This window comes from Bos taurus, chromosome 10 (assembly GCF_002263795.3).
Source record: "Bos taurus isolate L1 Dominette 01449 registration number 42190680 breed Hereford chromosome 10, ARS-UCD2.0, whole genome shotgun sequence".
NCBI classification, from domain to species: Eukaryota; Metazoa; Chordata; class Mammalia; order Artiodactyla; family Bovidae; genus Bos; species Bos taurus.
In genome coordinates, this window is record NC_037337.1 from 39,989,160 (window position 1) to 40,006,879 (window position 17,720).

At 35.6% G+C, this 17,720-nt stretch overlaps 1 protein-coding gene across 1 annotated transcript in view; it reads right to left on the reverse strand.

Annotated features, from left to right (window-relative positions):
* MDGA2 (MAM domain containing glycosylphosphatidylinositol anchor 2) overlaps positions 1 to 17,720 on the reverse strand; it is a 926,008-nt gene that overhangs the window by 167,175 nt on the left and 741,113 nt on the right. The gene's annotated exons all lie outside the window — the stretch shown is intronic.

A 17,720-nucleotide genomic window follows, 5' to 3' on the forward strand; every position in this document is an offset into this window, starting at 1 on the left:
TTCATTATGTATAGCTCCCCTGGGAAGCAGCATTCTTCACCCTTTTCCATTGCTTTGATCAGGGGAATCAGTGCAATTGCCTCACTGTCTTCAACACTGTCTCAAGTTTTAGTTAATAAAATTCTCTTGCATGTTGCAAACACACAAGAAAAAATGTTGAGTCAGAAGAAAACACTATTGGATTATTTCTGTACTTTTTAAATTAAACATATAGCAATTTTAATCAAAAGACCAACATAAAAAAAAGAAAATTTGACTGCAATATCACTCTTTAAAAGTGGAGCACAAGCCCAACTAGATTACAATAATAAAAGTATCTAAAGATTCTTTGTGCTCTTTTTCTAATACTAGGAAATGAAACAGGATTAAGCATTTAAAATAGCTATTTCTACTTCAAAACTATGTACATATGGCTCAGCAGATAAAGAATCCACCTGCAATGCAGGAGACACAGGAAACTCGGGTTCAATCCTTGGGTCAGGAAGATCCCTTGGAGGAGGAAATGGCAACCCACTCCAGTATTCTTGCCTGGGAAAATCCCATGGACAGAGGACCCTTATGGGCTACAGTCCAAAGGGTCACAGAGTTGAATATGACTGAGCAAGAACACAACCTACATTTGAAATGGTAGATGATTACTCTAAAGTATTACTTTTTTATTAAAAAATTATAACTGTGTCATGATAGAAGTTAACTAGACTAATGACAATCATTTAACAATATATACAAGTATTAAATCATTATGCTATACATATGAAATGTTATATGTCATTTATATCTCAATTTAAAAAACACATATATATATGTATAGTTTAATGTTGAAGGACTCCTGGCAACATATATTTGGTAATAATTTCAGTGTAAAAGGAATTTTTAATGAGTAATATAACACCTATTCTTTCTGGGTGACCTTTTATATTTACTTCTTTGTTAATTTGGGAGGAAAGTACATTTAACACAGACATTGTAGAAATCTTCAACTGATTAGTTCATCCCAACCTAGACAGCATATTAAAAAGCAGAGACATTACTTTGCCAACAAAGGTCCAGCTAGTTAAGGCTATGGTTTTTCCTGTGATCACGTATGGATGTGAGAGTTGGACTGTGAAGAAAGCTGAGCGCCGAAGAATTGATGCTTTTGAACTGTGGTGTTGGAGAAGACTCTTGAGAGTCCCTTGGACTGCAAAAAGATCCAACCAGTCCATCCTAAAGGAGATCAGTCCCAGGTGTTCATTTGAAAGACTGATGCTAAAGCTGAAACTCCAATATTTTGGCCACCTCATGCAAAGAGCTGACTCATTGGAAAAGACCCTGATGCTGGGAGGGATTGGGGGCAGGAGGAGAAGGGGACAACAGAGGATGAGATGGCTGGATGGCATCACTGACTCGATGGACATGAGTCTGGGTAAACTCCGGAAGTTGGTGATGAACAGGGAGGCCTGGTGTGCTATGATTCATGGGGTCGCAAAGAGTCAGACACGACAGAGCGAATGAACTGAACTGAACTTGCCTTATGAGAAAAAAAGGGCAACATGAAAGGAAGAAAATGTATCCTCAATATTATTATTCCGAAAATATTTTAAGGTCAATTATGTAGAGTTTCGGAGAAGGCAATGGCACCCCACTCCAGTACTCTTGCCTGGAAAATCCCATGGACGGAGGAGCCTGGAAGGCTGTAGTCCATGGGGTCGCTGAGGGTCGGACACGACTGAGCAACTTCACTTTCACTTTTCACTTTCATGCATTGGAGAAGGAAATGGCAACCCACTCCAGTGTTCTTGCCTGGAGAATCCCAGGGATGGGAGAGCCTGATGGGCTGCCGTTTATGGGGTCGCACAGAGTCGGATACGACTGAAGTGACTTAGCACCATCTAGAGTTTTAGTAATTAATGTACAGTTTGAGGTTAAGGTCTGGTTCAAAAACTGTTAGAGTTATGTGACAAGATAAGGAGGTTATACCAAAATGTAAACTAATTACATCACAGCAGACCGCTAAATTCAGCTGATAATTTGAGTGGGAAACTTAGGAAATTGGTAAAAGCAATTACACAATGCATTTTTACTGATGGAAGTCAGTTAAAAACTTGTCCCTTTAAAGCCTCTTAGAGCTATCTTGTGGGTCTATATAATTCAACAAACTTGTCTCAAAGCTAAAATTAAGACTTAGATGAAAGCTGGAAAACTGACTTGCTAACAACAAAGTCAAACAATATCTGAGATGGCGTTCTAGTGATGATGCAGAAGAACCACAAGAAACTAATCTTCAAAACCTCAACCTTTACTGACCTTGGTATTCATCAATGAAAGGAATATTTCAGACTCATAAGCAGTAAGAATCACTTCAATAAAATTGGCCTTTTATAATACTTAAACTCTAAGCCAACAAGGAGGTTCAATTAAGCAGAATAACGTTCTCAGAAAATGAAATTTCAATACCCTCAACTTGTGCTCACGTTTGATTTTATAACACACAGTAAATGAAAAACAACATACTAGATTTTACAATAAATTTTGAACTTGGTCTATAGGCTATGATATCATGTAACTGTCCTTATATTTTGGAACTTGATTCATGCTATAAAATTTTAGTTTAAAAATTAGTTGAATTTACTAAAATAGCTATATACCAATAAAAATTAATAAAAAGAAGAAAATAATTAAATTTAAAATAAACTTAAAATAAACAGAATTGACTCATTAGCCTATCACCTTAGAACAGGTTTCAGGACTCAACAAAGCATGGTAATCATCTAGTTCACCTTTTATATAATGAAAAATGACTCTATAGCACAGAAGGATCTGCTTTTAGAAGATGTAGTAGCTTACCAATGATCACTGAACTAAACCTTGAAAATCTGGGATAAGAAGTTTTACATTTTATATTAAGTTTTACATTTAAGAAGTGACAATTGTTTCATGAAAAAAGCTTCCCAAGAGAATTTAGTTTCTGATGGAATTAAAGAAGAATTGAGAGAGCTATAAAAAAGTTATTTGGACATAGAAAATTATATTTTTAACAATTAAAAATAGGGTTGTTGAATACTGTATTTCCAATATGCAAATAAGATATAAGAATAAGAAACATGAGTTTACATGTGTGACAGGGATTCTTAGAGCAAATGTGATTCCTATTGGAGATGTCAAAAAAAAAAAAAAAGAGAAGAGACAATAGAAATAGGAATGTGAAGTAACCAGAAGGCAAGGTCAGAGAACACATTTTATGAAAACATATTTTGGCAAAGATAAAGGAAAGAGGAAAAGTTAAGGTATTCAATAGAGTAGATAGGCATTCTGCATTTTTAAGGAAGGAAAGGTCTGTGGCACAATAAAGAGAGGCTGATATATTCCTTGAGTATGGAGGAAAGAGAATAAAGTAGATCGATAATACCAGTGTACCACCGCTGTAGAAACTGAACAAAGACTAATCAAGTTTTTTCACCCACTAATAGTGAACAGTCACTTAATAGGCTCCTCTGGAATGAATGGTTGCATTTGGTGTGTCTTTATAATTTGAATCAAAAAGTAAAAAAGCAGCCTAACAGTTGGTTGGAGGGCCAGGTAGGAGTTTGCCTTATATATCTGCAATATATGAAAACAAATTTACAACCAAGTCTTTGAAAACATAAAACAAGACTGGTCCTCAAAAGTCTCTATAATGTCCATTGCAACCCCATGGACTGCAGCCCACCAGGCTCCTCTGTCCATGGGATTCTCCAGGCAAGAATACTGGAGTGGGTTGCCATTTCCTTCTCCAGGGGATCTTCCTGACCCAGGGATCGAAGCCAGGTCTCCCACATTGCAGGCAGATGCTTTAACCTCTGAGCCACCAGGGAAGCCCTCTATAATGTCAGACTTTAGCAAATATAACGCCACTAGTTTAGTATACTGCATTTAGTGTGTTGTCTTTATTGCTTTATTTAATGTCTTCCATTTGCTCACTCATTTTCTCAGTTGCCTAATACAGTTTTGTTCTCATATTTTGCTGAAAATAGTTCTCCTAAAATGGGGTTTTTTTGAAACATAACTTCACAATTAGGAAGGAAATATACTTTTCTTATTCATCTGCTCTTTAAGATTATATGTGTCAAAGATAATCTGCAGATAGTTGGAGATTGCAATTTTAATAAAATTGGTTTTAGGTGATATATAAACTGTTGCTTTATATCTTTCAAACTTCATCATTCGCTTGGAATTTAGGAGATTGCAATTTTAATAAAATTGGTTTTAGGTGATATATAAACTGTTGCTTTATATCTTTCAAACTTCATCATTCGCTTGGAATTTAGGTAAGAACTTGAGAGATATTCAATCCAAATTATGTTATTAAGGATACGGGGGCCAAATTTTCAATTATGTGCTATATAAATTATATTTAATAAGGTAGGATATCAGGTTAACACAACCACATGCATGTCTATTGTCAAGCTCAGAAAGAGTAAAAGTTAACTCTAGAACTTTAACTAGGAAAAAAATGTCAGTTTTCAAATCCCATCCTCAGAAATCCTTTATAGTGTTACTTTTAGTAGTCAGTCTAGAGTTCAAGACTCTCACTTTTTTTTTTGAAGGATAATGTAAAGTATCTTTGAAAACATTAAATAAATGGGCTTAAAATGAGAATGTTAAAATTTTTAATATTTTCTTCCTTTCACATAGACAAATATTAATAATAAAAAACACAGAGAGATTGTTCATTTTCTATGTTCATGGAAGAAATCATAATTTAAAAATCCACTTATTTTATTTCAGCCCATATTTCTACACCCAAATATGAAATGGTTATTTGAAAATAGCCTCAATAGGTAAAACAAGAAACCATGTGGATTTGCCAAACATATATTTTAAATGTTGCATTTTATATATAGACTTATTATACATAGGCATTTTGTGTTTGCTCTAAGTATAAGGAATATACTTAATAGATTGCTACTTTGACAAATGAAATATTAATTCATTCATCCTTTACAAATCAGATATCTAGATACTATGGATCATTGACACTATAGAAAACTTTGTAGATGTAGAAATTTTCAGAAATGGACTCAGAAAAAGTATTATCCTTGAAAACCCTGCTGTGAAATTGAAAAGCCTAATCTTGGGCCAATCTTAGTGGAAGATATTTTGCTTTAGTCTTTCTGGGTTTGATCCCTGGGTTGAGAAGATCCCCTGGAGGCAAAGGTGACCCACTCCAGTATTCTGGCCTGGAGAATTCCATGGACTAAATAGTCCATGCAGTCTGAAAGAGTTGGACATGACTGAGCGACTTTCACTTTCAATTTGGCAGCAAAGAGCTATAAAAAATGAACTCCATCACCAAAATATTAGAAAGTAGAAGTTGCATGGTTTTCTGTTTTTGCTCCTGGCTCCTTCAAAGTGCTTTTTTTGGGTGTATATTTAGTGGATTCTTTAGTTATCTTATTTTCTTTGAAGGTTAAATACTCTTCATGTATTGTCTATTTATACAAAAATATTTTCAACAAAAACAACAAATAGAACAAAGCAAGAAAACCAAAATGATTATAATACCTGTGGCTACAAATTACATCATCAAATATAGTTACCACATTGTTTTATTTTACATGTTTGACTTATCATAACAAAGATAAACAGTCTGATGAAAAATACTAACAGGAACCACTCATAAGGAGAAAATATTTAAATTAATATGTTACTCTAATTTAGGCTTCAAAAATAGCATCTCAATTCCTCTTTCTGATTTTTCATTGTTAGTATATAGAATTTAAGAGAAATCAAGGAATCAATCCCATTTACCATTGCAACAAAAAGAATTAAATATCTAGGAAAAAACGTACCTAAGGAGACAAAAGAACTGTATGCAGAAAATTATAAGACACTGATGAAAGAAATCTAAGATGACATAAACAAATGAGAGATATTCCATGTTCCTGAGTAGGAAGAATCAATATTATGAAAATTGACTATACTACCAAATGCAATCTGCAGATTCAATGTAAGCCCTATCAAATTACCTGTGGCATTTTTCAAGAACTAGAACAAAAAATTTCACAATTCATATGGAAATGCAAAAGACCCTGAATAACCAAAGCAGTCTTGAGAAATAAGAATGGAGCTGGAGGAATCAACCTTCCTGACTTCAGGTTATACTACAAATCTATAATCATCAAGACAGTATGGTACTGGCACAAAAACAGAAATATAGACCAATGGAACAAGATAGAAAGCCCAGAAATAAACCCATGCACCTATGGGTACCTTATTTTTGACAAAGGAGGCAAGAATGTACAATGGGGCAAAGACAGCCTCTTCAATAAATGGTGCTGGGAAAACTGGACAGCTACATGTAAAAGAATGGAATTAGAACACTTCCTAACACCATACACAAAGATACACTCAAAATGGATTAAAGACCTAAATGTAAGACCAGAAACTATAAAAGTCTTAGAGGAAAACATAGGCAGAACACTTGGCATAAATTAAAGTAAGATCCTCTATGACCCTGTTACTCCTAGAGTAACAGAAATAAAAACAAAAGTAAACAAGTGGAATTTGATTAAATTTAAAAGCTTTTGCCCAGCAAAGGAAACTATAAGCAAGGTGAAAAGACAGCCCTCAGAATGGGAAAAAATAATAGCAAATTAAACAACTGACAAAGGATTAATTTCCAAAATATACAAGCAGCTCATACAACTCAATTCCAGAAAAACAAACAACCCAATCAAAAAGTGGGAAAAAGACCTAAACAGACATTTCTCCAAAGAAGATATACAGATGGATGACAAACACATGAAAAGATGCTCAACATCACTCATTATCAAAGAAATGCAAATCAAAAGTTGAGTGAGATATTATCTCACATCAGTCAGAATGGCTATCATCAAAAAGTCTACAAACAATAAATGCCTGAGAGGGTGTGGAGAAAAGGAAACACTCTTGCACTGTTGGTGGGAATGTAAATTGATACAGCCACTATGGAAGACAGTGTGAATATTCCTTAAAAAAGCTAGGAATAAAACCACCATATCACTCAGCAATCCCACTTCTAGGTAAATACCCTGAGGAAACCAAAATTGAAAAAGACACATGTATCCCATTGTTCATTGCAGCACTATTTACAATAGCTAGAACATGGAAGCACCCTACATATCCATCAACAGATGAACGGGTAAAGAAGTTGTGGTACTTATACACAATGGAATATTAGCCATAAAAAGGAACTCATTTTAGTCAGTTCTGATGAGGTGGATGAACCTAGAACCTATTATACAGAGTGAAGTGAGTCAGAAACAGAAGGATAAATACCATACTCTAACATATATATTCTGAATCTAGAAAAATGGTACTGAAGAATTTATTTACAGGACAGCAATGGAGAAACAGGCATAGAGAGATTTATAGACATGGAGAGAGGGAGGAAGGCAGGGAGAGGAGAGCATCTCTACTTATAATTTAACAAAGCATTCAGCATACATGCTAATAGTCAAGAAGTACATTAAATATGCTTGGGTAGAAGTGGGAGATATAGGTAGTAATTTAGATAGCCATGTGTTATGCTACTGACATTAATTACAGGGCCCTATAGTGGAGCTTTCAGGATATACTTCAAAACAACTAGTAACTACCAAAAAATCCCACCTATCGTTTCACTATATTTTACTTAGTGATAATGACAGAAGAAGCAAGGCACTTTTTAATCTGCTCCAAATTTTTGTATATCAAGTAACTATAAATCTGAAGTTGCAGCTTCCGGGAGTTATTGTTGGTAACAGAGGAAGAGATGTTTTCATTGCTTCTGCGAAGTCAGCGATGCTACATTTGCAAACACTGGAAAAATATTACAGAAACCCTATTAAAAAGTGCTAAATCTTTCCTGAATAACGATTCAGAGATGCAAGGTAATATTTATATCTCCATTCACACATTTTTCGATGTATTTTGGAAACTGTACATTCATATTAAATACTGAATTTGAAAAATAAGCCCTTTCCTAGACTTTCTGTGTACATTAATAGATGCATTGACTGAACCATAAACACAGTTGGGTTAGTATTTGACTTCATAAAAATGTCTGTATTCAAAATTTTGAAAAGTTCTGACCATCCCTGATTTTAAAGTACCTATTATCTTTCCTTGGGAAAAAAGTACATATTTATGTCAATAAATAGATACACTGAGATGAGGAATTATGTGAAACAACCACACAGAACATTTTTTTCTACCTTTTAAGAAACTCTGAGCCCGAGCTAATAGATAAGAAATAAAAATATAAGTTATACATCATACTACTACCAAATGCTAATTGTGGTGTCAAGCAATGTGAGAAATCAGTTACATTTCCATAGAAAATTTAAAAACACAGAGAAGAGCGTTTTGACTAATTTTCTTCTTCAACAAAATGCAACCTCATAATACCTAGTGAGGTGCTCAATGAAATTATTTTGAATATTAATTTATTATTAACATAGAATTAATAGCATTGGTATTACTTTCTATGTGAAAGTCTCTCAGTCATGTCCAAAGCCTCCAGGCCAGAATACTGGAGCAGGTAGCCATTGCCTTCTCCAGGGGATCTGCCCAATCCAGGGAAGATACTTTATAAGACTCCTTTTAAGACTATAAGTATATTCGTACTTTTAAGATACTTTATAAGCATATTAGTAACAATATAGATTGGGTTTCCCAGGTGGTGCAGTGGTAAAGAATCCACTTGCCAATGCAAGAGATGCAGGTTTGGGAAGATCCTGTGGAGTAGGAAATGGCAACCCACTCCAGTATTTCTTGCTTAGAAAATTCCACAGATGGAGAAGTCTTTGCAGGTTACAGTTCATGGTTTGCGAAGAATTGGCCATGAGTGAACAACTGAGCACACAAGAATATAAATACATAAAAACATTTGCATGGTTCCAATGAATATCTCAAATTAGATTTCTGATTTCCACACTTCAAGACATAACTACTGGCCTTTACATCCTCAATCTTGATTCTTCACTTATTAAAACACTATACTATACACAGTACTCAATTTTCCTGGTATTTCAAAACAGTATCTGACATGTATTCCTAATTCTTCAAACTGTAGTAGGCAAATAAAGCAGAATTGTAATCTCCAGGGAAGTGTTAATAATCCTGTTTCCATTTATAAGTATTTTCTACCTTCTATGAAATGTTTAAAATGAGGTTATATGGTTTCCTCAAGCTTCTTTGCTTACCTTTATCTAACTTTATCTAACTGTAAAGGTAAAGGTGCATGCTCAGTCATGTCTGACTCTTTGCAACCCCATGGACTGTAACATGTTGGGGTCTTCCGTCCCTTGAATTTTCCAGGCAAGAATATTGGAGTGGGTTGATATTTCCTACTCCAGGGGATCTTCCTGACTCAGGGATTGAACCTGCATCTCTTATGTCTCTTGCATTACACACAGATTCTTTACCACTGTGCCACCTGGGAAGCCAAATCTTCCAAAAGTAACTTTGGCCTAGGTTTTGCACTATCCTATAAGAAAATGTCTCAATGAAAGCTTATAGATGCAACATGGTATATGTTGTTGTTGGTTAGTTGCTAAGTCATGTCCGGCTCTTTTGTGACCCCATGGACTGCAGCCTGCCAGGCTTTTCTGTTCATAGGATTTTCCAGGCAAGAATGCTGGAGTGGGTCACCATTTCCTTCTTCAGGAAATCTTCCCAACCCAGGGATGGAACCCATGTCACCTGCACTGGCAGACAGATTCTTTACGACTGAGGAAACCCAAACATGGGTATACCTTCTACAAAATCTCTCCCTTTTCCATGCATATTCTCTTCTCTAAGACTGTTGAGTGTAAGTCCTTATTATATAAATATGAACAATATAATCAAAGCACCCATAAAATTTCCACATGGAAAATAAATGATTCCTGCTCTCATGTCTATAATCAGTAGATCAATGTCATTATGTCCAAATCAGGACAATGATTTCCAGTGGATACTTGTATCCAGTGATCTCCATCACATTTCTCAAGAATATTTACACAGTCCATCCATTCACCAGTTAAAATCTTATACAGTTGATTTACAACTGTAGTTTCTCCTTACCTATTGAACTGGATGTGCTCTAGCAACCATATCAAAATACTGCAATAAAAAATGTTTGCAACTGCCAACTTATAAAAGAACTAGAAATTATTTTCATGTTTAAATTTTCTGTTAAAAAAATTACAACATTTATATACAAGTGAAGTTTATATTTTGCTCTCTCATCCCTAATACTCAAGTCACCCACAAATTTCTTTTAGCTGCCCCTGTAGCATGTGGGATCTTAGTTACTCAACTAGGGAATAAACCTGGATTGGGAGCACAGAGTCTTAAACAATGGACTACCAGTGAAATTCCACCAACAAAATTTTAGCATAAACTTAATAACAGTCATTCTAAATTGTAGTTAGTACTGAGATCTCTAAGTAAGCGTTTGTTGAATTTCCGTCACAAATTTTCTTTTAAATAGGAACTGTTCTTCAATATGCAGTAGTGCGTTTTTGTTTTCATTTTTTCTCATTCATTTTCTGCTTTGGGGCCTTCCGAAGACAATAACAAAGAAGTAAGAGAAGAATAAAGTACAAAGAGCTATAGACAAGGAACCAGAAGTCTCTTCCTACTACTGAAGCTGAGAGTCTAGGTGACTGGGAGCAAGTCACATACTTTTGATCAGGTTTGATTTTCTAGTCTATTTTGTGAATTTTAGGTACAGACTCAATTCTGTCTTTGTCAATGAGTTCGCATGAAGATTGAATGAAATAGATGTGAAAGTGGTTAGAAAGAAGTAATAAAAAATATCAGCATATATGCTGTACATACTGTACAGATTAGCACATATGAAAGATGCATGCTAAGAAATTTTATAGATAGAAACATTCAATAAATATAGAGATTACTGATTGTAAGCATTAGAGAGAATATTTAGATATTTTCTGACTTTATATATAGTTGACATAATAAATGTTCAGCAAGTGATGACTACTGTTACTGTGCAAAATTAGTATCATATTCTCTTCCTTGTTTAATAATGAAAGTGAAAGTGTTAGTTGCTCAGTTGTATCCAACTCTTTGCCACCCTACTGACTATAGCCCACTATGGCTTCTCTGTCCATGGAATTCTCCAGGCAAGAATACTGGAATGGCTTGCCATTCCTTTCTCCAGAGGATCTTCCTGACCCAGGGATTGAACCGGGTCTCCTGCATTGCAGGCAAATTTCTTACCATCTGAGCCACTAGGTAAGCCCTGTTTAATAATAGCTGTCAATTCAATATTGGCCCCAAAAGGCTGTGTTTAGCTTATTTTTAAATTGCAGGGAACATCTAGCTCAGGTCCATGCATATAGTAGTATTTTTAAGAAAAGTTTAATTTTTCCTATTACATTCAGTTGTATTATTCTAATTTAGCAGTTTTAATAAGGAATACATTTTTATGTGAAGGCTGAATAAAGAAGTAATAACAATATAAGAGAGTACAATGGCGGGGAATAATTGATTTGTCAACATTATTTTCTGCTAACTTATTTTGTTTGAGAAAGCCAGTACAATTTGGTGAATATAAGTGTTTCTCCTAGAAAAAATGTTGAAAAAAAGTGAACTGACCATAAAGGAATATTCATTTATAAGTAATTTACAGGCAAGCATTTAGATGCCATAGGATGCTAAATTGATGAGCAAATATCTTGCTTTATCTTATTAAAGTTCCTGCTAATGTTTCATTTTTTAAAAATTCTAGTGGGTGTATGTTACAATGATTTATAGAGTGGTTAGGCCAGATAAGTTTTTGGAGAGAGGTTATTAATAGTTTTCTTAAACGCACACTCATCCCCTCCCTGACATACTGCTACCCAAAATAGCCTGTGTTGGACACAAGATACTGTGCACTTACAAAGAAAATGAGACCACAATGGGAAAATCCACTCTCCATGTAAGTAGTGGAATATGGCATCTCTCCTGCTGCTGCTGCTGCTGCTGCTAAGTCGCTTCAGTCGTGTCCGACTTTGTGAGACCCCATAGACGGCAGCCCACCAGGCTCCCCCGTCCCTGGGATTCTCCAGGCAAGAACACTGGAGTGGGTATGGCATCTCTCCTACAACTGAGCAAATCTTTACTTGAATGGTTTACCCTGGAGCTAATAAATAATTGGCCATCAGTGGATATGGGGTAGAATTATATATTGATTATGAATATATAAGGAACATCTTCACAAATCCTACATTATTTCAATAATCATGTATTCAAGTGAAAAGGGAGGCATTGTTGGAAGAATCACAGCTCTCATCATCTTATCCTACAGGATTAACACAGGTGTCATCCACCTTATCAAGTCACCATTAACTACTGGGACATTTTTCCAAGAAAATAAAGAATTAAGTTTTCTTGGGTTTTACATATTGCTCCATAAAAGTGATTCACCACCATTCTGAGTACTATCCTTGCCTACTTAAAAGCATCACTACATTTTGTTAAGCTTTGACACCCTGAGGAATCCTTCCTGGAATATCAGGTTTCAAGTGAGTAGCAGAACACTGCAGTGCTCACAAACCACTGTTTTTACCCTATGGTGCCAGCACTTGGCATAAACACAAAATAACAGATGGCACAGAGATATCAATTGATTGCCATTCATGAGCAGTGTCATATACAGAACTCAATTATGCACAAATGGATACAGAAGCCCTTTGTACAAGAAGTTTTATCAGCTACCTTTACATCTGTGCCTTTATTATTTGTACTGAAAAAAAAGAACCCCTTCAGTGATTCTTTCTGGGTTAAGCTACCCCATTTAATTATAAAGCACTGGGATGCTTTACTCAGTACTAATGACCACATAAAATGCAAGAACAATATGAAGGCTGACAACCTAAGCAGCTGCCAACACTGATCCCAGAAAATCCAAATCACCTTCTCTGAAAATACTGGTGCAAGACTTTCTTTCTGATTCTCATCTACAGGCCAATTAAATTCATGTTTAATGTTGTGGGGTATTATTGAGGAAAAAAGCTATAAAAGAAATATCCAAAAGAGAAACATCTTTGAAAAATTAAAAGTCTAACCGAAATTATCTACCCAAAAGGCAAAAGTAGGTTTTTAGCACGCTATCTTTGTTTTCTTACCAACACGTCATACCTTGTCCCTAAGTATCAGTGGTAAGCTATATCTGATTTGCTAGGACTGATTTAATTATTGAAGTCAATAGAACTTACTTGTTCTACACTTTTTAGCATAACCTGTCAAGAGTGTCTGATTTTCTATCAGAGATTACGTAGAAACATTGGTTAAGAATGTTGTTGACTTTCAGGACCATTCTGGGGAAAGAACTTCACAACTCTTCAATGCAACTTCTCACATTTCCTCTAAGCAGCTTTAATTTGATTTCAAGCTATTACAGTGATGCTTACAACTTTGTCCCAGTCTCTGTATGTCTATTTGTCTATTTATTTGTCTATCTAATATGCTATCTATCTTTTTGCTTATTCATTAGCAGTTCACCTGACAAAATCTGTATTTACCTCAACTTATTTTAAGAAATTTATTCACGGAAAGATTATCTGAACTATCATTCTCAAAATGACAGTTCTCTCAAGTAAAGGTTTAAAGTATTAATATACTCAAGGTGAATTTTGAGTGAAAGGCTGGCTGAGCAAACAGAGCTGAATTTATCATTGCTAATATATTAGCACATATGATGAGTCAGTCTCCTCATTACTATTGAGACTCTGTCACAAAATATTTTTGTGATATGCCCTGTTGAGATGTAACTGAGAACTTGGCATTAAAATGGCCAAGGTAAAAAGTGTCATTACCATCACATATTCATAATATCCACAAGACCTATTCCTTCTCAGGAACCGTGGAGCAGTTTAAGATATTCTCTCTCCTATGCAGATGGGTGTAAGGCCTGTGTTCTGAATGTTCCAGGGTACAGAAGAAGTAACTGATACTTACCATATTGATAAATTGAGAAGAAAGTTACCTTGATAGTCTGAAAACAGAAAATCACTTTAAGGAGCAAAGCTAGTGTACATAAAATTTTTGCTTAATTAATTTCCTAAATATGCATAAGATTCACAAAAATGCTAGAATAATACCCACTTTGATAATAAATGGAAATGAATTTTAGTGATATTTACTAAGTTCCTACTATGTACTAGGGATTTTAACCAGTACTAAATTACGTCAAAATATAGTAATATAACACTATTAGGGCCTCCAAAAAGCAACATTGTTTTTTACTGATAAATTATTATGTCTTGTAAGGTATGGAAAATATGTACAGAAAAGGGTGCTGAGATAGAATATCCTGGAGGGTTCTTATAATTTACTGTAAAGCATTCTACAGTTATTTAGGGTGAATATTAGTATGTAATGGTGTAATAAAATATAAATAATAGTGCTGAAATTAATACCATTAACATAATATCATGTTACATATTATTTAAAAACTGTCATACAGAGTAGAATCTATTGAGACCAGAGTAAATGGAAACTAGAAGCTTGTAATTCTGATGTTATGTGGGAGCTGAGGATATGTCATGGAGATGGAGATAGATAAGAAAAGAAGACTAAGATGAAGGTCTTCATTTTAAAAGCAGAAATCAGACTGAATTTGTTTAATACAACTATTTCATAACATTTCAATCTACTCTAGAAAAATTTGTCTAATAAATTTCATATCCCTTCAGAGAAAAGTAACATATTGTCAACATGACATTATAGCCAATAAGTAGATAATTATCAAGAGTTTACGAAAGTGAAGAGGCTATGATAATCACAAATAAAGACAAATAATACGTGTCCAAAACTAACTTTGAAGGGAAAAACAGAATATTAAATGTTCTAAAATAAGCATTGTAGCATTAAATCAGTGTTCAATGGATATAAGCATTCAAAGGATGCAAAGTGAGAGTCCCAATACCTCCAATCAATAAGCTCATTCATTTGAACACTTTGAGTCTCCTGTCTTTGGCGTCATTTACTCTAAACATTTATTTTCTCTTTCTTCTCCCTTCCTCTAAACACAGTCATGAAAACAGAAAGACAGGGAGGAATATGTGGGAGAACAATCTAGAGAGGTGCTTCCCATGAAGGCTTTCTGTCTCCAACCTGCCCACCACACCCACCCCATGCATGTCAACCTACACCCCTCCATCTGTTCAACACCTTGAAATTTCTCATGCTTACGCATCCCACTCTTATTTCCTACTCTTCTATGCATTTCCCTGTTTCCCCTCTTTTATTCTTTCACTTACAACCTTTGCCTCCAATTCACTCAGTGAAATTTACAATTTCAGCTTGCAGACAAAATTAGCATAGGAGGAAAGAGGAAATATGCAGTCACAGTTCTAAATAAGTATAAAAAGTGGAAGTGTTAGCTGCTTAGTCGAATCCGACTCTGTGATCCCACAGACTGAAGCCCTCCATGGCTCCTCTGTCCAATGGATTCTCCAGGCCAGAATACTGGAGTGGGTTGCAATTCCCTTCTCCAGGGGATTTTCCTGACCCAGGGATTGAACCCAGGTCTCTGCATTGCAGGCAGACTCTTTACTATCTGAGCCATCAAGGAAGCCCTAAGTATAAAAAAAGGTAAATATAAATTTTGAAAATGTCATAAGTGAATTATTACTCCATCATAAAGAATGTATACCAACTTATTGTAGCTCCAGTGAACCATGGTCCTAAATGACATTACCAACTGTCTTCAAGAAAGAGTACCTTTCAAATTTTCAGTACATACTCTCACTACTATCATAATGAAGATGGCATTTTAAGATGGTACTAGTTAGCAAGGCCATGTAGGAGTGTGGGAGAAGGCTTGTCTTTTGTCCACTTTCTGTAGGGTTGGATATTGTGTCTTCAGATTCATAATGGGATAATTGTAATGACTATTCTAAAAATTATAAAGAATAGGAATAAAATATCAGGGTCAAAGAAAACTAAGCAGAATAATTAGGAGATATATATCAGATCATATCAGTCGCTCAGTCGTGTCCGACTCTTTGTGACCCCATGAATCGCAGCACGCCAGGCCTCCCTGTCCATCACCAACTCCCGGAGTTCACTCAGACTCACGTCCATCGAGTCAGTCATGCCATCCAGCCATCTCATCCTCTGTCATCCCCTTCTCCTCCTGCCCCCAATCCCTCCCAGCATCAGAGTCTTTTCCAATGAGTCAACTCTTCACATGAGGTGGTCAAAGTACTGGAGTTTCAGCTTTAGCATCATTCCTTCCAAAGAAATCCCAGGGCTGATTTATATATATATATATATATATATATATATATATAATGGAATGGCTAGGACATTGGAGTTGATGGAAAAAATCAAATTTATTAGTTTAATTTGGAATCCACAACTCAGACAGCTATGATCACAAAGTTGAATTTGGTGATACAAAACTTAATAGAAACTGAGATACCAGGATATCAAAGGTTATACTCTGCTATGTTGGTTGAGAAAAAGGGTGTTGATGCTGTGTGTGTGACAACAGTGTTTCAGGTCACCAGAGACCCAGTGGAGCAGTCTGATGCCAGGATAAGAATGTCATGTATCATGGACAGGAATAAGCTAAACAGTGGCAGAAAAACTTGCAGAAAACTAAATGCTCATAAGAAGAAGGAACAGGTACAGCTTTTAATATATGATAGCAAGGGTACCGTACATAAGATGTTAAGAAGGATGAATGAAACAGAGCTTTAAGAAATCTCAGGAGGATCTGATTTACCTGTATCTTCTCAGGTATAATTGAAATTTATGTTATATAATGGTTTTACCAGTCGGAATGAGACCCATTTCAAGCAGATATGTTTAGAAGAGTGATTTTCAACTGTTTCTGCACCCTAACACCTGGATAATGTGTTCTCAAGCACAACACAGTCTCATGTATGAGGAGCGAGGAGTGTACGGCACTAAATGATACATGCAGTTTCTGGAACGCGAACGTTACCTCCATCCTTTATTTTAAAGAAAGCACATCAAAGGCATAACCAAGATTTGTTCTAATTTCGTTTATATTGGAAGCGAATCCAAGCAAATCACTACCTTATACTAATAAACAATTACTCATCACATGCACCTGTAATTCTCTGCCTAGTTTTCACTTTCTTTGTGTCTTTCCAGTAAGCGCTACAAATCCCAATGTCATTGTAAACTTCTGTGTTCTGGATCTACATGCTGCCGCCGCTGCTGCTAAGTCACTTCAGTCGTGTCCGACTCTGTGAGATCCCATAGATGGCAGCCCGCCAGGCTCCCCGGTCCCTGGGATTCTCCAGGCAAGAACACTGGAGTGGGGTGCCAGTGCCTTCTCTGCTGGGTCTACATAGTTAGCCCCTAATTCCACTAGCAATCTCAGTGGCCTTTTACATCTGTATGGGTCAGAAATATTTACAGTGAAGTGATGGGGAAATGGAACTTGCCTAAAATATCAGTACAAGACAATTGCAATGAAATAAAAGCATGCATGTATAGACAATAAAACAGACGTTTATAAATAAAACAGACATTTCTGAGGAAATTCTTACTAGAAAATGAACTAAACATAAAAACACAAGGTGGCAAGATTACATTTTTTAATCTTGGCAGTTGACAGTACATAACTAATCTCTGTTTCAAAATCTCCTGAATTACATAATGTTAGCACTATGATGGGAGAGACTAAATATAGCATCAGCTTAAATAGTCTGTTGGCAAGAGCTACTCAAAACACATCCAGTTAACTCCTCAGTGACTGTACCAAT